The sequence below is a fragment of the Elephas maximus genome, chromosome 4 (genome assembly GCF_024166365.1).
Source record: "Elephas maximus indicus isolate mEleMax1 chromosome 4, mEleMax1 primary haplotype, whole genome shotgun sequence".
Taxonomy (NCBI): Eukaryota; Metazoa; Chordata; class Mammalia; order Proboscidea; family Elephantidae; genus Elephas; species Elephas maximus.
The window spans coordinates 157,783,257-157,810,876 of record NC_064822.1 but is presented as its reverse complement, the minus strand read 5'-3'; the positions used below and the strand labels follow the sequence as shown (position 1 = coordinate 157,810,876).

Sequence of the window (27,620 nt, the reverse complement as noted above, 5' to 3'; positions counted from 1 at the left end):
TTCACACTAGTTCCCCATCAGCTGATTTCTGGAACTTTTCAGAATTTTTCTTGGTGGCTCGAAATGGCTGTGGGGATGGCTGTGAGTGAAACCAGAGTTGTCTTTTTGTGTCCCACATTTTCTCTTACCTCCTAGATTCTAAAAGGACTCCCAATCATATCAAGGTCTTTGGGTACCAAGACCCCCATACCTATGACCTGCGAGTTGGGATATTTATAGGGTTGCTCTTGCTCCCTATGGTTGCTGTCTTCAGCAAACCATCTGAATCTCTGTGTGTCCTGGGCAGTCCTAAACTTCTAGAATGGCTCTTCCCCCTCCACAAGAGACCAGGGCCTTCCTGGCTTCTTTCCTTCAGTCTGTGGGGAAAATCCATCTTGGACTTAAATAGCCTGGGACTGGGCATCAACCCATTCCCATCCTCTGTCCATCTTGGTGCTTATGTCTCCACAAGCTGTTGTTGGGTGCTGTGGAGTTGATGTCAATTCATAGTGACCTCACATGACAGAGTAGAGCTGCCCCACAGGGTCTTCTTGGCTGTGATATTCATGGAAGCAGGTCATCGAGTCTTTTTCCCACAGAGTGGGTGAGTTTGAACCACCAACCTTTCAGTTGGCAGCCGTGCATGTAACCATTTTTGCCACTAGGGCTCCCAGAAGGACCGAGCCCTGAGTCTCACTCCCTTCAGAAAACAATGTTTATTTACTGCCTGGCCATGTGATGCTAAGTTAAATCAATATACTGTGATTTTAAAAAATGATTCTGCTATGTTTGCATACATTAAAAAGACTTCATGGGTGTAATCCATCAGCCACATGTGTCAGTATCTAAGAAGGTATAGTCAGGAAATCCTTGACTCACCAGCTGTGTAGCATAGTGACAGAAACTTCCTGAGCCTTGTCTTCCCCTCTTTACCAGAGGTTGCCAATGGCAGCCCCTGGGCCAGTTTCAGCCTCAGATTTCCATTATTTGGTCCACACAATACTAAAAATAGTTTTTTAATTGGTTGTCATGATTTTAAAAAATCAGGGAACTTCACTTAAGTCTTCTGTCTTCTCTTAAAAATAGGACCCGGAAACATGCTTTCCATCTCCCCTTATGGCACCAATCAGCCAGAGCTGAGTAGAAGCCTCTGAAATGGAACCTGCCCTCCACAGTCCTTATAACTGTCTTGCTTCACTCGTTTTCATTGCCTGCCTGGCCTCTTGGTATTAAATTCTTAACTTTGATCTATAGTATGGAGTAAGCAGCATTTCCTTCATGGAAGTATTTTTTTTTTTTTTTAAAAGAAACCCCTTTGCCATCGAATAGATTTCGACTCATAGCGACCCAATAGGACAGAGTAGAACTGCCCTACCGGGTTTCCAAAGAGCAGTTCATGGATTTGAACTGCCCACCTTTTGGTTAGCAGCCATAGCTCTTAGCCACTGCACCACATATAGGTATTGACCCATTGCTGTCAAGTCAATTCCAACTCATGGCGACTTCAGAGGACAGAGTAGAACAGTAGAAGTGGCCCACAGGGTTTCCAAGGAGCGCCAGGTGGATTCGAATTGCTGAGCCTTTGGTTAGCAGCTGTAGCTCTTAACCACTACACCGCCAGGGTTTCCAGATGTAGGTATTAGGTCCATAGGGTTTTCCAGAAGTAGATCGCCAGGTCTTGCTTCCAAGGCACCTCTGGGTGGACTCGAACATCCAACCTTTTTGTTAGCAGTCGAGCATGTTAACAATTTGCACCACCCAGGGACTCCTTCCTTATTTACTGGTATTTAGACTTGTGGGCTTACATTGACTTTTAAACATTTAAATAAATTTTCTACTTCGAGTACACAGATAATGGTTAAAACTAACAATGAAAGAAAGATTGGATGTGCATCTGAGATGAAGCAAATCCTTTGGGGAAAAGAAGCTGACATCTGAATCCTGAAAATGTGTTTGAAAAATAGGTTTTTTATTTTATTTTGTTTTGAGATTGGAATCATAGATTGAACTTATATATTCCCAAATGAAGCATTTAAACATGGAGCCAATTCACTGGTAAAATAGATGTTTGCCTTACACTATGCCAAAAAAACCTTGTTTTTCTGATTTTATGATTAAGGGAGGTGACTGATTGCTTTGCAAACCCATTTCTTACCTTTGATTTTGGTTTAAAGTTTAGCCATTAAGCATTACAATAAAGCTATGAATCCATCTTGAACTGACAAAAGCAAGGACAGTCACCCGTTGAAAGTCCACACATAATGCTAAGAAGGATCCCAGCTATCACGGAAGTTTTGAGTCCAACTTTTCCTTGAAAATGTTCGTCTGACCACTGGAATATGAAAGCTAGAGTACTAGGATTTCACACCTCAACCTTGAGTTAGCTCTTGATTCTCAAAGCTGTGTCAACTGTTACTCATTCTGTTGTTGTTAACGGCAATAGAGTTGGCCCCTGAATCACGGCAAACCCACACACAACAGAACGAAATGCTGCCCAATCTGGGCTCTATCCCCACGATCAGTTGCAGATCAGACTGTTGTAATCCACTGGGTTTTCACTGTCTGATTTTTGAAATTTGATCACCAGGCCTTTCTTCCTAGTTTGTCTTAGTCTAGAAGCTCTCCTGAAGCCTATTCAGCATCACCCCAAAACCAACCTGTTGGCATCGAGTCGATTCCGACTCATAACATCCCTACAGGACAGAGTAGAACTACCCCGTAAGGTTTCCAAGGAGTGGCTGGTGGATTCAAATTGCCAACCTTTCTGTTAACAGCCTGAGCTTGTAACCACTGCGCCACCAGGGCTCCTTCAGCATCATAGCAACATGCAAATGTCCACTAATAGATTGTTGGTGGCTGCACATGAGATGCACTGGCTGGGATTCGAATCCAGGTCTCCCATATGTAAGGCTAGAAGTCTACCACTGAGCACCACTGCCCCTGGGATGCTCATTCTAGAAGGCTCCAAAGCTTTCACTAGAACTCACTAGCTTGTTCTATTTTCTATCCTTAAGATCTTTGCAGATCCAGTCCTTGAGGAAGCTTCTGCCCCCTACCGGGCTCCCTTGGTGGCTCAGGCTAAGCCACTGTGGCAAGCTGCTTATTTCAGAACTCTCAAGTGGCTTTTTCTCCCTCAGTGCATTATCCACTGCTGAACAGTGAAACCAAGGGTCAGTTTCGGGAATGATGTGGTCAGTTAAAGTGTTATATGAACACTCCTCCTCATACCTGGTCCTAAAGTCCCATTTCCCGCCATGAAGTGCGGGGTGGAATGTAGCAGAGGCCCGTGAGCCTCCTCTCCCTCCGGGACTCAAACTTCTCCCCATCCTGGCATCTCTTTCACAATATGCACAGCGTTCTCTACTTCTGGATGCTTCTCTTAGTTTTGCTCCCCTTCTTTGCATTGAAAAATGATGTTGCCCATAAAATAAATGGTAACACCCGAGAGAAGAGTGTTCCTTAGAACAATCAATTATAGGAGATGAAAAGGGTAACATTTGCCCAAAAGCAAAACTGAGAAGACAGAAAGGGGTAGAAAATCCAGATGAAAGGAAACAGGGAACCCAGGGCAGAAATGGGGAGAGTGCTGATACATTGAGGGGAATGCACCCAATGTCAAGGATGCTTTATGCACAAACTATCAAATGGGAAAGTAATTTGCTCTGTAAACTTTCACCCAAAGCACAATAAAAATAATGATAAAAAGTCTTAGAAGTTGAAGATTACAAAAATAATTTTCTTTCCAGTTAAAAGAAAAATGATGCCACTTCTTCAGATTGGCATTTTCACAGATTGCTTTCTTGTGTTCTTAAACTTTGGTAATGAAGGGAAAATACCAAACCCAACCCACTGCTGTCAGGTCAGACTCATAGTGACCCTATACAACAGATTACAACTGCCCCATAGAGTGTCCAAGGAGTGCCTGGTGGATTTGAATCGCCTACCTCTTGGTTAACAGCTGTAGCACTTAACCACTGTGCCACCAGGGTTTTCGAAGGGAAAATAGGGCAGTTTAAACATTTCATTTGTTGTTACTAAACTGTTTCCCAGCTTGGTTCTGAGCAGCACTTGCTGGAAGTTAATGGATTTGTTTTAGTTTTTTAAAGTGAACTAGCACCCTCTGTAGGCCAACCTTTGCATGAGTATGAGAAACCACATTTCAGACAGGATATTCCTTTCTGAAGCCAGAGCCTAAGGCATAAAATTAGATATTATCAAAATTATCCATGAAAACCCCTTAAATTATCAGCATAAAAGCCAGGGATTAGCTTCTTTTTTTAGTTTGATTGCTGCCTCCCTTTATCCACAGCAGTGAGACTTCGAGAAGATAAAGTTAAACAAAGAGGTTTATCTTTTCCTATCTTTCTTTTTCTCTCCCTTCTCGCTCCTAATTTTGAGATGTTCATATTCTTTAATTCACATGGATTGTATTCATTCATTCAGCAACAGTTATTGACTGTCTGCTAGGTGCCAAGTACCATTATAGGTTCGGATATAGATCCCTGCTCTCATGGAGTTTACATTCTAATGAGGAGATAAATAAGATAAACACCTGGATTTTAAAAAAAGATATGCATTTTCAGAGAGTGATAAAATATTCTGGGGAAAATGAAACAAGGGAATGGCCTAAAAATGATGGGGGCAGAGGAACAATCTGTTTTAATTACAGTAGTCATGGCTGGCCTCCAGCAGGAAGTGACTTTAAGCAGAGATCTGATGAGGAGAACATTTTATACCATTACCAACTTTGGAGAAAGGAGTTGATGAAACTATTTCTCAAACATTTTAGGTATTGCTTCCCTGAGCCCAGAGAAAGCAATTAAAGAGCTAAGTGGAAAGGTGTCTGTATATTGTTAAGGTGACAATGTTCCTTAAATTTACAGTTTCAAAACAATTCCTATCAAAATCCGTGCTGGTTTTTTTGCTGCAGAAATTGACAAGCTTATTCTAAAATTCATGTGGAAATGAAAGGGATGCAGGATAGCCAAAACAATCTTGAAAAAGAATAAAGTTAGAGGACTCACATTTCCCAATTTCAAAATTTTACTGTAGTAAAACCTGCGAAATCTGGAACCTGTGTAAGGCGGGAGACCTGTCAGAGAAGGAAAACTCAGATATTTTCCACTAAAATGTTCAATAGAAAAGTGGTAAGCCTGTATCCTGTCAAAGGTGGAAAACTTCCTGGACCCAGAAAAATAAGGCAGTCCCGTTGAGTTCCAGTTTTCACAGGTTTCACTGTACAAAGTTAGAGTAAAGTAATCAAGACCATGTGATACTGACATGAGCTTAGACATACATATCAATGGAATAGAATCCAGAGTCCATAAATAAATCCATGCCTTTATGGTCGATTGATTTTTAACAAGGGTGCCAAGATAATTGAATGGTGAAAGAATAGTCTTCTTAACAAATGGAACTGAAACAACTGGGTATTCACATGCAAAAAAAAAAAAAAAATGAAGTTCAATCCCTACCTCACACCATATACAAAAATTAATTCAAAATGGATCAAAGAACTAAATATAAAAGCTAAAATTACGAAACTCTTATGGATGCAACAGAAATTATTTTGCAATCTCTTATTTTTGAACATCAAATTCTTTCCAATTGTTCTCTATCATACCCACTCCATCATAAAAACAAAAAACAAAAAAAAAACCAAACCCATTGCCATTGAGTCAATTCTGACTCACAGCAACCTATAGGACACAGCATCAATAAAATGAGTATCTTTATACAGAGTCAAGATTATTTATTTTTCGTAGAAGTGGAATTGCTGTATCGAAGTGTTGCACAATATTTATTAACAATATCTGGATTGTTTAGTCATTATTACTTTTTAAGGAGGAGAACCATACTCAGATTCCTTCAAGTGTTACAGATTTATTCTAAAAATACATGGAATAGTAAATGAAGACCATAAAGAATAGAATCGAAGATGTCATTCAAGATGGAAAGCAGCTCTCACTTTGACTCTGGCTTCCATACTTTAGTGAGCCACCATTACCATATGTATTATAACTTCTGCTTCTACTGACTGACTAACTTCTATCCGCTCTCCACTTCATGGCTTCTGCTTGCTGATGGCCTCTCCTTCTCCCTGGCTTCTACTGCCTCATAGCATTAGCTTATTGTTTTCTCTCTGTGGGTTTGTGATTTTTGCCTTTGCTAGTAATTATGGATTCTTTCTGTAAACCTTGTATTCATCCTCTCCAAGAGAGATAGTTTAATGAATTTACTTGATCCCTATTGTAATTTAGCATTGGCTACTGGCTGCCTTTGGGCTAAGGATTCATCTATGGCTGTTTGGCTGTGGCTAGAGAACAGATGGGGACTGAGATATAAGGAATTGCCTCTGACATCAAGGTATCACAGAAACCTCTGTGCATCATAGACACTTCTGTGATTCATGACAGTGCGAAATTGGCTTCTAGAAAATACCGATTTATATGTTAGTTTTCCAAACCCTTGGCAATAATTCATATCATAATTTAAATTTTCCCTCAATCTTGTTAGATTAATAGTGACAATTTACAGGATTTAAATTTGCATTTCTTTCACAACTAATGAAGTTGAACTTTTTTACATATGCTTATTGGCCACATAAGGAGCCCTGGTGACACAATTGTTAAGTGCTCGACTGCTAACCAAAAGGTCAGTGGTTTGAACCCACCAGTGGCTCCTTGGGAGAAAAGACCTGGTGATCCACTCCCTTAAAGTTTACAGCCTAGGAAACCTTATGACACAGTTCTACTCTGTCCTATATGGTTGCCATGAGTCAGAATTGAGTTGTCTGCACCTAACAACAACAATATTGGTCAGTTAAAGTCCCTATGTGGTACAAATGGTTTGTGCTTGACTGCTAACCTAAAGGTTGGTGGTTTGAATCCACCCAGCAGTAACCCAGAAGGTAAGGCCTGGCAATCTGCTTCTATTAAGATTACAGCAAGAAAACTACAGGGAGCAGTTCTACTCTGTAACACATGGGGTTGCTATGAGTCAGAAACAACTTTAGGACAACTAACAACAACAACAGCATTGGCCATTTGTATTTTACTTGTTCATGTCCTTTGCCTGCTTTTTAAAATTCTGGTGGTTATCTTTTCCTTATTCATGTATAAGAGTGCTTTTAAGGTAAGGATATTTTTTCTTTTGATATTGTGATGGGATAAATTGATCTTTTGATATATCTCTGATCATATTTATGTGACCTATAGTGATATCTGTTTTGGTAATTGAAATTATTATGAGGTCCTGGGTATAAGTAAATACAAGTGAAATGTTAACCAACCGTTGTATTTTTAGTGCCCTGGAATGTCTTAGGGCAATGTGTTCAAAGGTCCTTTGCTGGACACTTATTATAAAGGTGCAGAAGTCCTATTTTGTGAAAAATGTGACATTGTGGATTTATGGAATGAAAGACTGTCCTCTGTTTCTGCATTCAACCTAGGTGAAAACTTGGCCATTCTAAAACTTTTTCTCTTTTCTTATATGAGAAAGCAAGCATGGGTCTCAGGTCAAGCCAGATTTCTGGGGTCTTTACAACATGCTGTTGTATGAGTACTTCTACAGATACCTGCCATACATCTTTGATACCTTCTTCAAATGAGTAACTATAGAAGTTCTGTGACAGGCCAGGTGTCTAAAATCTGCCCCAGAGACTTCAGTTCCATCACAGGTATTGTGTCTACATTAGACGGACATACAAACATTTTAAGCTGTGTTTGTAAAAAGTTTGTTATATTTAGGACCAGAGGTGAGATGGAGAGTGGAAATGGACAGGACTTATACCTCAGAATATAGGTGTTATAAATACAATATTGGTATAATATTTCTGGAGGCAATTTAGCAGATGTTAGTGAAGTTATCTGTGGTGCACTAAATGCCAGTCACAATCAGAACTTCTTTCCTTAAATTGATTAATCTCTATCATTCAGCTAATGCTGTGTGGGATAAGTTTTCTTCAGCATCTAAGGCATGATCTGGGCCATACTAGAACAGTTATAGATGTTACTATGGCAGAGAATGCTGATTGACTTGCCAATATCCGTTCTCTTCTAATTCTATATTAATAGAAGCATTGGATGAAAAGATGGCTTTCCACCTATAGTCTCTGGGAAGTCCCAGACTCTATTGCAGTTATATGTAGCCCTGTGACTAGCTTCTTGCTGATGGAACGGGAGCAGAGGTAATGTGTGCCACTTCCAGATCATTTCCTTAAAAGGAGAGAAGCATGGCTTCATCTTCCCTTTCTCCTCTTGGTTAATGAACTCAGTTTTTGTAACTACACAGGTTCACTTACCTTCCCCCTCCAGAACTTGCTGTTTACCCTGCTTTGAGCTGGTGCCATTCCTGTAGTAGCCGCCACCATTCTTTTATTTTATCGTTTTATACCAATTGTTACTTCATCCTCTCAGGCTTTATTGCCTCCATAGTTACAGGAGCTGCAGCATCTTTCTCCCTCAAGCCCAACTTGACTGTATACAGACTAGTCTTCCTCAGCGGCTGCTGAAAGGGGCTGGTAATACAGCACCAAAATATGGGATGAAATGAACTTTGACTGGTGAGAGACACTGCCACGCATCTTTCAGTTTGCTGTACTGTGGAGGCTTGTGTGTTGCCATGATGCTGGAAGCTATGCCTCTGGTATTCAAATACCAGCAGGGTCACCCATGGCAGATAGGTTTCAGCTGAGCTTCCAGACTAAGACAGACTAGGAAGAAGGGCCTGGCAGTCTACTTCTGAAAAGAATTAGCCAATGAAAACCTTATGAATAGCAGTGGAACACTGTCTGATATAGTGCTGGAAGATGTGCCCCTCAGGTTGGAAGGCACTCAAAAGATGGCTGAGGAAGAGCAGCCTTCTCAAAATAGACCTGACCTTAATACTGTGGATGGAGTCAAGCTTTTGAGACCTTCATTTGCGGATGTGGCACAACTCAAAATGAGAAAAAACAACTGGAAACATCCATTAATAATCAGAACGTGGAATGTACGAAGTATGAATCTAGGAAAATTGGGAATTGTCAAAAATGAAATGGTATGCATAAACATCGATATCCTAGGCATTAGTGAGCTGAAATGGACTGGTATTGACCATTTTGAATCAATCGTATGGTCTACAGTGTTGGGAATGACGACTTGAAAAGGAATGGCATTGCATTCATCATGAAAAAGAACATTTCAAGATCTATCCTGAAGTACAATGCTGTCAGTGATAGGCTATTATCCATACGCCTACAAGGAAGTCCAGTTAATATGGCTATTATTCAAATTTATGTACCAACCACTAAGGCCAAAGATGAAATTAAAGATTTTTACCAATTTGTGCAGTCTGAAATTGGTCAACATGCAATCAGAATGCATTGATAATTATTGGTGATTGGAATGGCAAAGTTGGAAACAAAAAGGAAGGAATGGTAGTTGGAAAACATGGCCCTGGTGATAGAAATGATGCTGGAGATCACATGAAAGAATTTGGCAAGACCAACGACTTCTTCATTGCAAATACCTTTTATCAGCAACATAAATGGTGACTATACATGTTTTTTTTTTTTTTATATACATGTTTGGACCTTGCCAAATGGAATACACAGGAATAAAATTGACTACATCTGTGGAAAGAGACCACGGAAAACTCGATATCATCAGTCAGAACAAGGCTGGGTCCAACTGTGGAACAGACCATCAATTGCTCATATGCAAGTTCAAGTTGAAGCAGAAGAAAATTAGAACAAATCGACAAGAGCCAAAGTATGACCTTGAGTATATCCTACCAGAATTTAGAGACCATCTCAGGAATAGATTTGTTGAGTTGAACATTAATAACCAAAGACCAGAGGAGTTGTGGAATGACATCAAGGACATCATACATGATGAAAGTAAGAGGTCAGTAAAAAGAGGAAATGGATGTAAGAAGAGACTCTGAATCTTGCTCTTGAACGTCCAGTAGCTAAAGCGAAGGGAAGAAATAATGAAGTAAAAGAAACAGAAGATTTCAAAGGGCGGCTAGAGAAAACAAAGTATTATAATGACATGTGCAAAGACTTGGAGATAGAAAACCAAAAGGGAAGGGCATGCTCAGCATTTCTGAAGCTGAAAGAACTGAAGAAAAATTCAAGCCTCGAGTTGCCATAATGAAGGATTCTATGGAGAAAATATTAAATGACACAGGAAGCATCAAAAGAAATAGAAGGAATACACAGAGTCACTATACCAAAAAGACTGGTTGATGTTCAGCCATTTCAGGGGTAGCATATGATCAGGAACCAATGGTACCAAAGAAAGAAGTCCAAGCTGCAGTGGAGGCACTGGTGAACAACAAGGCTCCAGGAACTGACAGAACATCAAATTGAGATATTTCAACAAGTGGATGCAGCACTGGAAGTGCTCACTCATCTATGCAAAAAAATTTGGAAGATAACTGCCTGGCCAACCTATTGGAAGAGATTTGTATTTATGCCTATTCCCAGGAAAAGTGATCCAAATGAATGCGGAAATTATCGAACAATATCATTAATATCACACATAAGCAAAATTTTACTGAAGATTATTCAAAAGTGGCTGCAGCAGTGTATCAACAGGAAACTGCCAGAAATTCAAGTCATATTCAGAAGAGAATGTGGAACCAAGAACATCATTGCTGATGTCAGATGGATCCTGGCTGAAAGCAAAGAATACCAGATAGATATTTATTTACCTGCATTTTATTGACTATGCAAAGGCATTCAGTTGTGTGGATCATAACAAATTATGGATAACATTGTAAAGAATGGGAATTCCAGAACACTTAAGTGTGCTCATGAGGAACCTGAACACAGATCAAGAGGCAGTCGTTTGAACAGAACAAGGGGATACTGCGTGGCTTAAAGTCAGGAAAGGTGTGTGTCAGGGTTATATCCTTTTGCCATACTTATTCAATCTGTATCCTGACCAAATAATCCGAGAGGCTGGTCTACGTGAAGAAGAATGGGGCATCAGCATTGGAGGAAGACTAATTAACAATCTGCATCATGCAGGTGACACAATCTTGCTTGCTAAAAGTGAAGAGGACTTGAAGCACTTACTGGTGAAGATCAAAGACCACATCAAGGGCATCATACATGAAAAAACCATGGATTACACCTTAACATAATGGAAACAAAAATCCTCACAATTGGACCAATAAGCAACATCATGATAAGTGGAGGAAAAGATTGAAGTTGTCAAGGAGATTGAGGTTGTCAAGGATTTCATTTTACCCACATCCACAATCAACACCCAGGGAAGCAGCAGACAAGAAATCAAAAGATGCATTGCATTGGGCAAATCTACTGCAAAAGATCTCTTTAAAGTGTTAAAAAGCAAAGATGTCACCTTGAAGATTAAGGTGCACCTGACCCAAGCCATAGTGTTTTCAGTCGCCTCACAGGCATGAGAAAGCTGGACGATGAATAAGGAAGACTGAGGAAAAATTGACGCCTTTGAATTGCAGTGTCGATGAAGAACATCGAATGTACCATGCACTGCCAAAAGAACGAACAAATCTGTCTTGGAGGAAGTACAACCAGAATGCTCCTTAGAAGCAAAAATGGGGAGACTACATCTCACACATTTTGGACATGTTATCAGGAAGGGTCAATGCCTGGGGAAGAAAATCATGGTTGGTAAAGTAGAAGGTCATCGAAAAAGAGGAAGGCCCTCAACGAGGTCGCTTGACACAGTGCCTGCAACAATGGGCTCAAGCATAACAGCGATTGTGAGGATGGCACAGGACCAGGCAGTGTTTCCTTCTATTGTACATAGGGTCACTATGAGTGGCAACCTAACCACAACAATGAGAGACAAGAAATGAGAAGTTGCTGGCAGGTAAATTGCTAATTTTTCCTACCTCTGACAGAGTGCTCTAAGACCTTGCTACATTGGCTTCACCTGGTCGATTGTAAGAAGTGCAGAAACCTAGGTCCTATTACAGACCTATTGCATCAAATCTGTATTTTAACAAGATCCCTGGGAGAGTCATATGTACATGAAAGTTTGGAAAGCACTGCTTTAAGACACAGTTGCTCCACATGGTGACTGAGCAACTAGTTGTTTCCTCGTAAACTATGACCAACTCAGTAACATACCACCTTGTATTTGCTTTTCCTCCTTCCCTGTCATATTTCCTTTTATCCTTCATTCTTGTTTCTCTAGGATTTCATCCCTCAGTATTAATAAAAAGAACAATATCAATGATTATTAACACATGAGCTCTGCCTCAGGTTATGTTTTCTAGGGAACTCTGGCTAAGACTTTTTCCTAGAGTAGCCATTTTAGGTCATGAGATGATAGTCATTTTTGAGGGTGGCAGAGCAACATGATAAAAAGAACTGTATCTTTGACCCATTGAAACTCTCATATCATCCCTGAACTGTTGATACTTACACAACTACCTGATACAGAAATAAACTAATATATTGTTTGTCATTGTTATTTTAGCCTTCTTAAAAGCAGCTGAACTAATATCCTAACCAATATATTTATTAATATTTTTTCCTATGATATCTTGTTTAATAGAGTAACTAGAAAATAAATAACAGCCTATGGGGGTCCAGAGCTACCAGAGTGCAGAAGAAAGTCCCTGGGCACTTTGGGAGTGGGAGATACAGCTAAAGGATAAAGGGACTGTTACAGATTGAATTGTGTACTTCAAAAAAGATATGTTATAATAGATGTGACCTTGTTTGGAAACAGGGTCTTTGAAGATGTTATCAGTTAGGTTAAGATAAGGCCATACTGGAGTAGGGTGGGTGCTAATCCTATATGACTACTGTTACTATAAACACACCAGAAGATACACAGACAAAAAGAGATAGAAGGAAGACACCGTGTGACACTGCAACTGCAAACCACAGAATGCCTAACCAGAGACCAGGAGAGAAGCACAGGACAGATTCTCCCTCAAACTTCAGAAGGAATCAACACAGTTGACACTGTGATCATAGACTCCTAGCCCCTAGAACTGTGAGACAATAAATTTTTGTTTTTATAAACCACTCAATTTATAGTATCTTGTTAAAGCAGCACCAGGAATTGAATACAGGGACCTATAAAGATGAGGTGAAGAAGAGAATCAATGAGAAATGTGGCCTATTTAATTATTCTTCTGGAATCAGACCTGCCAGGGTGGCTGTTGAGATCTTAAACTTCAGACCTACGTTCTGAGCTGAAATTTAAGTAAGCACACTGGGTTTCATGTAGCTACATGCTACAAGTCAGCCTGTAGAAGAAAGGAAGAGTCTTTAATCAGTATTAAAAATATTAGGACCTTCAACTTAGTATGTAACAGCTGGAGAAAACATCATCCCCACACAGAATTCTCGACAAAAAAAAAAAAAAAAAAAGGTGGCTAGAATGTGAAATTACAACTTTTATTGAACCCATTAGGAACTGAGGTTTCGGGGCAATTAACTAACCCAAAATCTAAGGAAAGGCATTTTAAGAAGAGCTGGGGAGATGAAATATCTCCTACACATCACCAAGAATTCGGATAAAATTGTTAACAAATAGCTAATAGTGAATTGTGGACCGTCATAAGATCATCGAACACCTGAGAGCCACAGATACGGTCTTTTTCATCACAGACCTCACTGGATGTTCATGAGAAAGACTCGGGGATAGGTTGGAGATCAGACAAAGCATTCTTCATGGTTAAAGATCTAGAGGTGGGAATCAATAGCCACTGTGGGGAAGGCATGAAAACTTATTCAGATATATCTCTCTTATCTTCATTACACAATAAAAATCTTAAACTGCTGGTGGAAGAGCTGCAAGTGGAAATGGTAGAAAGGCAAACGTTTTAACAGAGATGAAGAATGCCTTTGTCAGGCTCATCAGTAGTATCGAAACAGTCAAAGGAAGAATTAGAGAACTTAAAGATGGGTAAGTAGAAATTACACCAGCTGAAGCACGAATGACAACAATAACAAAAACCGAACAAAGCATCCAAGACTTGTGGGACAATATCAAACAGATAAAATATGTAAAATTGGAATCTCAGAAGAAGATAGTGAAGATGAGAAAGAAGAAATATTTAAAGGCATAGTGGCAATAAATTTATAAAATTGATGAAAGACACCAAACAAGAAATCTAAGCAGTGCAGAGAACACCAAAAAAAATTAATAACACACACACAGAAACCCAATACCTAGACATATTATATTCAAACTACTGAAAATTAAAGACAAAGAGAAATCTTGAAGACAGAGGAAAACAAGCAGAGGAGCAAAGACAAAAATTACAACAGTCTTTTTGTCAGAAACAAAAATGTAAGTCAGAAGACAATGGAGTGGCATCTTTAAAAGTGCTGAAAGAAAAAAAAAAACTTTCAAAAGTATCCTTCAAAAATGAACGAGAAATGAAGACTTTTTCAAACAAACAAAAACCAAGGCAGTTAATTATGGGTAGACCTGCACTATTAGAAATGTTAAAGAGATTTTTTTTTCAGCGAAAGGAATGTGATACTAAAGACAGAACAGTTGAATCTACACAAAGAAATAAAAAGTGCTGAAATGGCATAAATGAAGGCAAATATGAAATTATTTTGTCAAAATTTGAATTGCTCTAGAACCAAAAACGAAGCCAATTGTTGTTGGGTCGATTCCGACTCATAGCCACCCTATAGGACAGAGTAGAACTGCCCCACAGGGTTTCCAAGGCACTGCTGGTAGATTAGAACTGCTGACCTTTTGGTTAGCAGCCAAATGCTTAATCACTGTGCCACCAGGGCCACGATAGGTCTAAAAGATAAGTGATTTATTAAAGCAAAAATAGTATCACAATATTATATATACAGTATATACATAGCATCTGTAAAGTAAAATGTATGACAACAGTAGCACAATGGATGGGAGAGAGAAATTGTGAGTATACTGTTGTAGGGCCCTAACGCTACACGTGAAAGGGCATTATAGGTCATTCCCTGGGTGCTTCTTTGTTGTGTAGACTTTGAGTAGTAGGGCAAAGTGAAAAGAAAATTTAAAAATCCGGAAAGGATCAAAGATTCCAGAGAAGAATCCTGATCAAAAGGGGGAAAATGGAGAACAGAATTTCAAATTCTCTTGGTATCCAGATTTCTGGAGCCGTTGAGGCTGGATGAACCCCAAACTATTGCCCTGAGATAATTTTTAGTCCTTCAGCAAAAATTATCCCCTGATGTCTTCTTTAAATCAAACAGTTGTTTAGCTTATTTAGTAAAGAATGTCTGCCTTGAACATTTTGCTCTTTTTAAGAACTATCTAAAAAAATTCTATATGAGATCAAATCCACAACAGTAAGTTGAAAGATTAGACAGGAAACTTAGGGGGCAGTGAGTTTATGTTAATCGGGGAGGAACAATTTGGAAAAGGAGGGTGAGAATGGTTGTACAACTTGAAGAATGTAATCAGTGTCACTAAATTATACATGTAGAAATTGTTAAATTGAGGTATGTTCTGCCGTGTATACTTTCAACAACAACAAAATAAAACAAATTGTTTTTTACAAATCCAGAAAGGCTCAGTTGATAGCCATAAAAATGAGCTGAGGCACAAATGAGAGGGCAAGTGTCAAACAGAATAATATGAAGTAAAGGGAAAGGTAGAGAAAGTGCTTTTGGGGGAAGCCACGGCAGAGCATGTAAGAAAACTTGGTAGTGAGAAAGATGTCTCAAATTCTAAAGTATATTTCAAAGAGTTTTGATGTGTATTAAAATACACTCCAACCTCAATATTTTATTACGAGACTAAGATTTAAATTCCTTTTGAATGGAATGCTTCCAGATGGTGTTTCTTTGAATGTGACTCCAAGACAAGACCTTATTCAGCCCCATTCCTTTCTCCATCCATTTCACAGAGGACCACTTCCTTCTTTCACTTTCTCCTTAAGGTGTAAGGTGTTCCTTTATAATTTTGGCTCTTCCTGAATGCCTCCCTGGGTGTTTCTTTCTTTCTTTTTTGTTCATTGTACTTTAGATAAAGGTTTACAGGTATGCTGAGACATCCTTTGGCCCTCACTTGGTACAAAAACATTATTTATGTTTTAGGTCCACATTTGTTCTTATTAGTCTGTATGAATTAAAGGAGTGGTGCTTGACACCCACGAGAAACCATCTGGATTATAAAACAAGTAGTATCCTTCAATTACAAAGTGGTTATTAAAATGACCCAGAGTATTCTTACATTATTTTTTTGACACTATCATTGAAATGAAAACACTTCACTTAAAGAACTCTGTTATAAATGATTTATAGAGCCTCAAAAATAGGTTCCATAGAGCCCAGCCTGAGAAGCCTTGCCTTGGGCATTAAAGTAAGTTTTGGCAGACCTGTACTCTTGTTGTATTTCACAGACTTAAGTATTCTCCCTGACACCCCAGTGGGGGTCAGGTTCAACCTTCACAAATATCTAGTTGACTGTCATAAGATTAAAAAGTTAACATGTAAGGCCATTTCCTTACGGTTTTCTAGAGAAGCAGAATCAGGAATATATATAGATGTAGCTGTAGCTGCAGATATGTATGTCTATCTTGTCAATTCTGACTCATGGTGACCCTACTCATGGTGTTTCAGGGTAGAACTGTGCCCCATAGAAGTTTTTTTTCTTTTCCTTGTATTTCTGATGAAGGTATGCACAGCAATCAGGTTCCCATTCAACATATTTTACACATATTGTACGATGACAGTGGTTACAGTCTTCACATTGTGTAAACATTCTCATTATTTCTGTTCCAGTTGTTCCATCCCCCACATGTCTGTCAGTTTGTCCTACTGTGGGGGCTTGTGTGTTGCTGTGATGCTGGAAGCTATGCCACCGGTATTCAGATACCAGCAGGGACACCCATGGAGGACAGGCTTCAGCTGAGCTTCCAGACTAAGACAGACTAGGAAAAAGGACCCGGCAGTCTACCTCTGAAAAGCATTAGCCAGTGAAAACCTTATGAATAGCGGCAGAACATTGTCTGATACAGTGCTGGAAGATGAGCCCCCCAAGTTGGAAGGCACTCAAAATATGACTGGGGAAGAGCTGCCTCTTCAAAGTAGAGTCAGCCTTAATGACGTGGATGGAGTAAAGCTTTCAGGACCTTCATCTGCTGATGTGGCATGACTCAAAATGAGAAGAAACAGCTGCAAACATCCATTAATAATCAGAACCTGGAATGTACAAAGTATGAGTCTAGGAAAATTGGAAACCATCAAAAATGAAATGGAATGCATAAACATCGATATCCTAGGCATTAGTGAGCTGAAATGGACTGTCATTGGCCATTTTGAATTGGACAATCATATAGTCTACTATGCTGGAAACGACAACTCGAAGAGGAATGGTGTTGCATTCATCATCAAAAAGAGCGTTTTAAGACCTATCCTGAAGTACAATGCTGTCAGTGATAGGATAATATCCATACACCTACAACGAAGACCAGTTAATATGACTATTATTCAAATTTACGCACTAACCACTAGGGCCAAAGATGAAAAAATAGAAGATTTTTATCAGCTGCTACAGTCTGAAGTTGATCGAAGATGCAATCAAGATGCATTGATAATTACTGGTGATTGGAATGCAAAAGTTGGAAACAAAGAAGAAGGATCAGTAGTTGAAAAATATGGCCTTGGTGATAGGAACAATGCCGGATATCAAATGATAGAATTTTGCAAGACCAACGACTTCTTCATTGCAAATACCTTCTTTCACCAACATAAATGACAACTATACACATGGACCTAGCCAGATGGAACACACAGAAATCAAATTGACTGCATCTGTGGAAAGAGACGATGGAAAAGCTCAGTATCATCAGTCAGAACAAGGCGAGGGGCTGACTGTGGAACAGACCACCAATTGCTCATATGCAAGTTCAAGCTGAAACTGAAGACAATCAGAGCAAGTCCATGAGAGCCAAAACATGACCTTGGCTACATCCCACTTGAATTTAGAGACCATCTCCAGAATAGATTTGACGCATTGAACACTAGTGACTGAAGACCAGATGAGCTGTTGAATGACATCAAGGACATCATCCATGAAGAAAGCAAGAGGTCACTGAAAAGACAGGAAAGAAAGAAAAGACCAAGATGGATGTCAGAGGAGACTCTGAAACTTGCTCTTGAACTTCGAGCAGCTAAAGCAAAAGGAAGAATTGGTGAAGTAAAAGAACTGAACAGAAGATTTCAAAGGGCCTCTAGAGAGGACAATGTAAAGTATTATAATGACATGTGCAAAGAGCTGGAGATGGAAAACCAAAAGGGAAGAACACGCTCGGCGTTTCTCAAGCGGAAATAACTGAAGAAAAAATTCAAGCCTCGAGTTGCAATAGTGAAGGATTCCAGGGGGAAAATATTAAATGACACAGGAAGCATCAAAAGAAGATGGAAGGAATACAGAGTCATTATACCAAAAAGAATTAGTCGATATTCAACCATTTCAAGAGGTGACATATGATCAAGAACCGATGGTACTGAAGGAAGAAGTCCAAGCTGCTCTGAAGGCATTGGTGAAAAACAAGGCTCCAGGAATTGATGGAGTATCAATTGAGATGTTTCAACAAACAGATGCAGCACTGGAGGTGCTCACTCATCTATGCCAAGAAATATGGAAGACAGCTTCCTCGCCAACTGATTGGAGGAGATCCATATTTATGCCTATTCCCAAGAAAGGTGATCCAACTGAATGTGGAAATTATAGAACAATATCATTAATATCACACGCAAACAAAATTTTGCTGAAGATCACTGAAAAATGCCTGCAGCAGTATGTTGACAAGGAACTGCCAGAAATTCAAGCCATATTCAGAAGAGGATGTGGAACCAAGAATATCATTGCTGATGTCAGATGGATCCTGGCTGAAAGCAGAGAATACCAGAAGGATGTTTACCTGTGTTTTATTGACTATGCAAAGGCATTCGACTGTATGGATCATAACAAACTATGGATAACACTGCAAAGAACGGGAATTCCAGAACACTTAATTGTGCTCATGAGGAACCTTTACATAGGTCAAGAGGCAGTTGTTCGGACAGAACAAGGGGACAGTGATTGGTTTAAAGTCAGGAAAGGTGTGCATCAGGGTTGTATTCTTTCACCATACCTATTTAATCTGTATGCTGAACAAGTAATCCGAGAAGCTGGACTATATGAAGAAGAACGGGGCATCAGGATTGGAGGAAGACTCATTAACAACCTGCGTTATGCAGATGACACAACCTTGCTTGCTGAAAGTGAAGAGGACTTGAAGCACTTACCAATGAAGATCAAAGACCACAGCCTTCAGTATGGATTACGCCTCAACAGAAAGAAAACAAAAATCCTCACTACTGGACTAATGAGCAACATCATGATAAACGGAGAAAAGATCGAAGTTATCAAGGATTTCATTTTACTTGGATCCACAATCAACAGCCATGGAAGCAGCAGTCAAGAAATCAAAAGACGCATCGCATTGGGCAAATGTGCTGCAAAGGACCTCTTCAAAGTGTTGAAGAGCATAGATGTCACCCTGAAGACTAAGGTGTGCCAGACCCAAGCCACGGTATTTTGAATCACATCATATGCATGTGAAAGCTGGACAATGAATAAGGAAGACCGAAGAAGAGTTGATGCCTTTGAATTGTGGTGTTGGTGAAGAATATTGAATATTCCATGGACTGCCAAAAGAACAAACAAATCTGTCTTGGAGGAAGTGCGGCCAAAATGCTCCTTAGAGGCAAGGATGGTGAGACTGCGTCTTACATACTTTGGACATGTTGTCAGGAGGGATCAGTCCCTGGAGAAGGACATCATGCTTGGCAGAGTAAAGGGTCAGTGGAAAAGAGGAAGCCCCTCAACGAGGTGGATTGACACAGTGGCTGCAACAATGAGCTCAAGCATAACAACGATTGTAAGGATAGCGCAGGACCGGGCAGTGTTTCATTCTGTTGTGCCTATGCTATGAATCAGAACCGACTCGACGGCACCTAACAAAAACAAGTTGTTCTGTTCCATTAGCTTACTCTCACTGTCCCCCAACTTCTCATCCATGCTTTAAAGTAACTGTTGACTATTTGGTGTCATGTAGATAATTTTTTTGTAAAGTACAGTACTCAAAGGTGACATTCTTTACTTTTTGAGCTAACCTGCCATTTAGTTAAGAGGTGACTTCAGGAGATAATTTCTGTTCAAAGTTTAAAGAACATTTCAGGGCAATAGTCTTAGGGATTCTTCCAATCTTAATGGGTCCAGTAAGTCTGGATTTTTTTAGAATTTGAAATTCTGTTCCATGTTTCTCTCCTTTTCCACCAGGATCTATCTATTGTGACTATGATCAGAATATTTAGTAATGATAGCCACGCACCATCTAGTTCTTCTGGTCTCCAGGTAGAGAAGGCCATGGATCATGGAGATAACCAGTCCAGTAGACCCGTTCCTTCTCTGATTTTTGGGTGTCCTTCCTTCTCTTTTGTTCCAGGTTATGAGAGATCAATAGTTCTATCTTAGATGGCTACTTGCAAGCTTTTAAGATTCCAGACACTATTCATCAAACTATGATGTAGAACCTAAACTTTAGAACTATATATTATACTGATTGACCAGGTTGTCCCCCAAAACTATGACCGTAAGTCTTCAAACCAAGAAAACATATGGATATTATCCCATCACTGACAGCATTGGTACTTCAGGATAGATCTTGAAATGTTCTTTTTGACGATTAATGCAATGCCATTCCTCTTCAAGTTGTCACTTCCGGCATAGTAGACCATGTGATTGTTCAATTCAAAATGGCCAATACCAGTCCATTTCAGCTCACTAATGCCTAGAGGCAGTTGTTCGGACAGAACAAGTGGATACTGCGTGGTTTAAAGTCAGAAAAGGTGTGTGTCAGGGTTGTATCCTTTCACCACACCTGTGCAGTGTGTATGCTGAGCAAATAATCCGAGAAGCTGAACTAAATGAAGAAAAACGGGGCATCAAGATTGGAGGAAGACTCATAAATGGTTTGCATTATTCAGATGGCACAAACTTGTCTGCTGAAAGTGAAGAGGACTTGAAGCACTTACTGATGAAGATCAAAGACCACAGCCTTCAGTATGGATTACACCTCCACATAAAACAAAAATCATCACAACTGGACCAATAAGCAACATCATGATAAACAGAGAAAAGACTGAAGTTGCCAAGGATTTCATTTCACTTGGATCCAGAATCAACACCCGTGGAAGCAGCCAAGAAATCAAAAGACACATTGCATTGGGCATATTTGCTGTAAAGAACCTCTTTAAAGTGTTGAAAAGCAAAGATGTCACCCTGAAGACTAAGATGAGCCTCACCCGTAGTCATATAGTAGTATTTTCAATTGCATCATATGCATGTGAAAGCTGGACAATGAATAAGGAAGACCCAAGAAGAACTGACGCCTTTGAATTGTGGTGTTGATGAAGAATATTGAATGTATCGTGGACTGTCAAAAGAACAAACAAATCTGTCTTGGAAGAAGTACAACCAGAATGCTCCTTAGAAGCAAGGATGGTGAGACTGCATCTTACATATTTTGGAGATGTTGTCAGAAGGGATCAGTCCCTGGAGAAGGACATCATGCTTGGTAAAGTTCAGGGTCAGGGGAAAAGAGGAAGACCCTCTCCAAGTTTGATTGACACAGTGGCTGCAACAATGGGCTCAAGCATAACAATGATTGTAAGGACGGCGCAGGACCAGGCAGTGTTTCGATCACTATATATAGGATTGCTATGAGTCTGAGCTGACTCGATGGCACCTAACAACAATCTCTAGAATATCGATGTTTATGCATTCCATTTCATTTTTGACAATTTCCAGTTTTCCTAGATTCATACTTAGTACATTCCACGTTTCGATTATTAATGGATGATCACAGCTGTTTCTTCTCATTTTGAGTCATGCCACATCTGCAGATGAAGGTCCTGAAGGCTTTACTGCATCCATGTCATTAAGGTTGACTCTACGTTCCAGGAGGCAGCTCTTTCCCAGTTGTCTTTTGAGTACCTTCTAACCTGAGGGGCTCCTCTTCCAGCACTATATCAGATAGTGTTCCAGTGCTATTCATAAGGTTTTCACTGGCTAATTCTTTTCAGAAGTAGACTGCCAGGCCCTTCTTCCTAGTCTGTCTTAGTCTGGAAGCCCAACTGAAACCTGTCACCCATGGGTGACCCTGCTGGTATTTGAATACCGGTGGCATAGCTTCCAGCATCACAGCAACACGCAAGCTCCCACAGAACAACAAACTGACAGACACATGTATATATGTGTATATATACACTCATATGCGTATATACACATATATACATATGTATGTGCGTGTGTGTATATATACATATATATTGGCACTGGGTAGATATATATAGGTTGTTGTTGCAAAATTATGTATAACATTGCTGTTGTTCTTGTGTGCCTTTGAGTCACTTCCAGCTCATAGCAACATTATAGGTCAGAGTATGACTGTACCTTAGGGTTTTCTAGGATGAAATCTTTCCAGGAGCAGATCACTGTATCTTTTCTCCCACGGAGGGCTGGTGGGTTTGAACTGCTGACCTTTCAGTTAGCAACTGAGTGCTTAACCATTGTGCCACCAGGGCTCCTTCATATATACCATACCATTTTCCAATACATCCTTTCCTTGTGTACAGTTTATTGGCATCAATTGCATTACTCAGACTGTGCATACTTCACTCACATTCGGTGCTACTTTTCCTAACACCATAAACGAAAAGTGACAGTTATCTAGAGAAAGATTTCTCCCCCACCGACCACCACTGCTCCTCACCAGCCACCAGTGAATATTGGTCTCTGTATGTATATCCATTCTTGACATTTCATGAAAGTGAGATCATACTATATTTGTCTGTTTGTGATTGACTTATTTGGCTAAACATAATATCCTCCAGGTTCATCCATGTTGCAAGATGTTTCAGAAACTCGTTTTTCTTTATGGTTGCATAGTATTCCATTGTATGTATGTACCACATTTTGGTTATCCACTCATCTGTTAATGGGCACTTAAGTTATTTCCATCTTTTGTTATTGTAAATAGTGCTGCAGTGAACATAGGTGTGCATATGTCTGCACGTGTCTCTTCTATTGGATCCCTAGGTATATACGTAGGAGTGGAGTTGCTGGATCATAAGATAGTTCTATTTCTGATTTTTTGAGGGACTGCCATATGTTTTTCCATAGCACTTGTACCATTCTGCATCCCCACCAGAAGTGAATAAGGGCTTCAAACTTCCCACATCCTTGCCAACGTTTGTTGTTTTCTAGTTTTTTTTTTTATCAGTGCTGTTTTAGCAAGGGTGAAGTGGTATCTCATTGTAGTTTTGATTTGCAACTCTAATGACTAATGATAAAAAGCATCTTTTCATGTGTTTGTCGATCACTCCATAGTGTTTTCAATGGCCATGATCTTTCGGAAGTAGGTCACCAGGTCTCTCTTCTGATGTGCCTCTGGGTAAACTCAAACCACCAAACTTTCGGTAACTAGTTGAGCATTTAACTATTTCTGCCACCCAGGGGACTTGTTTGTGTGTGTGTGTGTGTATCTTTCTCTGGGCAGTTCAAACACACCCAGTGGCTCCGTGGAAAAACGACCTGGCAATCTACTTTCATAAAGATTAGAACCAAGAAAACCCTATGGAGCTCAGTTCTGCTCTGTAACACATACAGTTACCATGAGTCAGAATTGACTCCCTGGCAATTGCTTTTATATTTGTGTGTGTATGTATTACTACTATTTTTGTGTGCTGTTGAGTTGATTCCTACTCATAGCAACCTTGTAGGACATAGAAGAACTACCCCATAGGGTTTCCTAGGCTATAATCTTTATAGGAGCAGATTACCAGGTTTTTTCTCTAGCAGACCAGTTGGTGGATTTGAAACACCACCTTTTGGTTAGCAGCCAAGCACTTAACCAATGCTCCACCAGGACTCCTTTATATATATAGAGTTCCTGGCTAGTGCAAATGGTTAATGTGCCTGGTTGCTAACCAAAAGAATGGCAGCTTGAGTCCACCTAGAGGTGTCTAGAAAGAAAGGCCTGGTAATCTACTTCAGAAAAATCAACCATTGAAAACACTATGGAGCACAATTCTACTCTGATACACTTGGGGTCACCATGAGTCAGAACTGACTTCATGGCAACTGTATGTATATATAATATATGTATGTCTATATATATAGATAGAGAGAGATTTTAAAGAATTGGCTCACATGATTGTGGTAGCTGGCAAGGATGAAATCAGGTAATAAGATGGAAACTCCTGTAGTCTTGTGTCCGAATTGTAGGCCAGGTGACAGACTGGAAAACCCAGCAGAATGTCTATTTATAGTCCTAAGACAGAATCCTTCTCCCTCAGGAATCTTCAGGTTTTGCTCTTAGGGCCTTCAACTGATTTTATGAGTTCTACCTATAGTTGGAATTGACTTGATGGCACTAGGCTTGGGTTTGGTTTTTTGGACCCACCTTAAGGAGGGTAATCTGCTTTACTTAAGGTCAATTGATTTAAATGAAAATCACATGTAAATACCTTCATAACAACTAGACTAGTGTTTGATCAAACGACATGGCACCATGCCTTAGCCAAGTTGACATAAAATTAACCATTACAGACATGAATAGAAAATTCACAAGACAAAGCGCAAGTGGATAATAAGCACAGGAAAACAAGTTCAATCTCAATAGTGATAAAAGCTGTTTAATGTACTAGTCAGTGTCTTCACTTATCTAGTGCTGCAATAACAGAAATAAATAGAACTTTATCTTCTCACAGTTTAAGAGGCTAGAAATCCGAATTGAGGGTGCCAGCTCTAGGGCAAGGCTTTCCTTCTTTGTTGGCTCTGAAGGAAGGTCCTTGTTTCTTCTGAGCTTCTGCTCCTGGATGATCTTCATGTGGCCTGGCATCTCTCTTCCCCTGTCTCTGCTTTTCTTGCTTGCTCGTTTAATCTCTTCTATATCTCAAAAGAGATTGACCCAAGATACACCCCACACTAATCCTGTCTCATTAACGTAACACAGAGAACCCATTCCCAAATGGGATTATAAACATGTGCATGGAGGTTAAGATTTACAGCACATATTGTTGGGGAATACAATTCAATCCATAACAGGATGGTTTAGTAGCCCCAAATCTCAGTGACTTAAAGCAACAAAGGTTAATATTTTACCGATGTCCATAATGATGTAGCTAAAGAGTTTGTTCTGTGTTGTTCCATGGAATTCATTAAGATGTCTTGTCTATGTTAAGTATGGGACCCAGGCCACTTTTTGAAACATGGCTGGAAACTAATAGAGGAGGTGAAAGAGAGCCCTGGAGGGTCTTACCCTGGCAGTTAAATCCTCAGTGCAGAAGTGATCCATGTCATTTTCAAGCACGACTCAATGATCTGAAGCAGCCACATGGTCCCACCTAACCTCAAAAAAAAAAAAAAAAAAAAACCATTTGCTGTCAAGTTGATTCCCAATCATAGTGACCCTACAGGACAGAGTAGAACTGCCCCATAGAGTTTCCAGGGAGCACCTGGAGTAGAAATGCTGACCTTTTGGTTAGCAGCAGTAGCACTTAACCACTATACCACCCAGGAATTTCAATACTCCCAGGAGCTTGCGAAGCAGAAAGCCAGAAATGTTTGGTGGGCAGCATTAATGACTATGACATGTAATCAAAACAATAATAAGCTATTATTTTTCAGCCATCAGACTGGCAACTTCATAAAGATAGATAAGATATCATCTTGGCAAGTGTGTGGAAACAGGCATTCTCATGCATTAGGAATAAAAATTTGTACATCATTTCTGGAGGTAGACACACACACATATGTATAAAGTGCATGCTCTTTACCCCACAATTCCATTTCTAAAGAGAGATTCATACAATTGTGAAAAGATTGTGCACAAAAACACGCATCACAGTGTTGTTTATAACATTAATGCAATAGCAGAATAATGGTTTATGGTACATCCGTTTGCTTAAACATAACAGTTTATGGTACATCTGCTTGATTAAATATTATGGAGCCACTAAAGTTATGCTAACACAGAATTTATAACTAAGTAATATCTTTATTTTATAATGTTAAGTGACCAAGCAGCTTGTATACATTCGGTATAAATTCTCACTGCACTCTGCAAGTTGGGAAAAGCATCTCAGAGTCCTTCCTAATCTATCCTGTAATCCCAGCTGTTTCAGTAGAGCCCATATATCTACCAATAAGGACCCCAATCAGGACTATCCTTCGTTGGGTGACTCATTGTCCTGTTTCATAGATCAAATATGCAGCACCCACAGAATCAATCCTGGGAACAGGATAGTGGGTGTTTTCTCTTCACAGAGTGATTCAGTCCATCTCCCTGGAAGTTCATTTATGCCCTGGACTAGGGAACAGATAGACATACTGACGCCATTCCCCAGAATTCTTCTTATGGTTGAGTTTTCCTTCTCTAAGGGATCACTCCCTGCTGTCTAGGGATTTGGAGTCCCTGGAATTGACTCGACGGCACTGGGTAAGTGATGCAAATGATTAACACCCTTGGCTGTTAACCAAGAAGTTGAAGGTTCAAGTCCACCCAGAGGTTGCTCAGAAGAAAGGCCTGGTGATCTCCTTACCAAAAACCAGCTATTGAAAACCCTAGGAAGCATTATTGTACTCTCGCACGCATGGTTCCCATGAGTTGAAATTGACTCCATGGCAACAATTTTTTGTTTTCTTCATCTAGGAATTGGCAGAGTACCCTGATCTTTTTCTTTGATTTCCATCCTTCCTCTTCTTTTCTTTCATAAGGACCCCAGTCAGGACTGTCCCTTCCTGGGTGACTCATCCTGTTTTAAAGCTCAAATGTGCAGCATCCACAGAAGCAATCTTGGGATTCCTTTCTTCCTTTCTTCCTCCCTCTGTCCCTCCTTTCCTTGTTTCCTTAAAACAAGCATTTATCGAGCAGTTTGAATGTGTCAAGCACTATGTTTAGCGCTAGGAATACCACAAAAACATGACACTGTTTCTGGCCACATGGAACTTACTACCCACTGGGGGAAGACAAAGACAACAGTCAGTTGTGATATGTCCCTGTGGTAGGCATGTTCTGATATGGCCCCCAATGATCCCTGCCTCCTAGTGTTTACAGCCTTATCTAATACCCTCTCCTTGAGTGTGGGTTGAACTTAGTGACTTGCTTCTAACAAATAAATATTGCAGAAGTGATGAGATGTCGCTTCCAAGATTAGGTAATAAAATCTCTGGCTTTTGTCATGGGTTTGCTTCTCTCTCTCTCTGTCCTCTCACACACACACCACAGACACATGCACTCATGCGTGCACACACGTCTCTTGCTCTGGGAAAGCAAGCTGCCATGTTGTGAGCAGCCCTATGGGGAGACTCATGTGTCAAGAATCTGATATCACCAGCCAAAAGCCATTGAGGACCTGAGGCCTGCAAACAGCCACATGAGTGAGCTTGGAAGCAGATTCTCCCTCAGTAGAGTCTTGAGATGACCCGCAGATACCTTGATTGCAGCCTTGTGAGAGACCCTAAGTCAGAATCATTCAATAAAGCTTTTCGTGGACTCCTGACCCTTAGAAACTGAGATCATAAATGTTTGTGGTTTAGAGCCACCAAGTTTTAGGGTTCACTATTGAAGAGTGCTTTGCA

General features: G+C 40.0%; 1 protein-coding gene and 1 long non-coding RNA gene across 12 annotated transcripts in view; one reads left to right on the top strand and one right to left on the bottom strand.

The window, feature by feature from the left end:
- The window catches only part of EEA1 (early endosome antigen 1), a 345,249-nt gene that overhangs the window by 101,913 nt on the left and 215,716 nt on the right, over positions 1–27,620 (top strand). The gene's annotated exons all lie outside the window — the stretch shown is intronic.
- The window catches only part of LOC126075880 (uncharacterized), a 91,132-nt gene that overhangs the window by 5,087 nt on the left and 58,425 nt on the right, over positions 1–27,620 (bottom strand). Inside the window, exon 6 of one of the 2 annotated variants that reach the window (XR_007517310.1) lies at positions 25,300–25,384. This is a non-coding gene — a long non-coding RNA (uncharacterized LOC126075880). Of the gene's footprint in view, positions 1–24,674; positions 25,385–27,620 lie in introns of those variants that run through there. The other variant, XR_007517309.1, reaches the window with a different exon arrangement.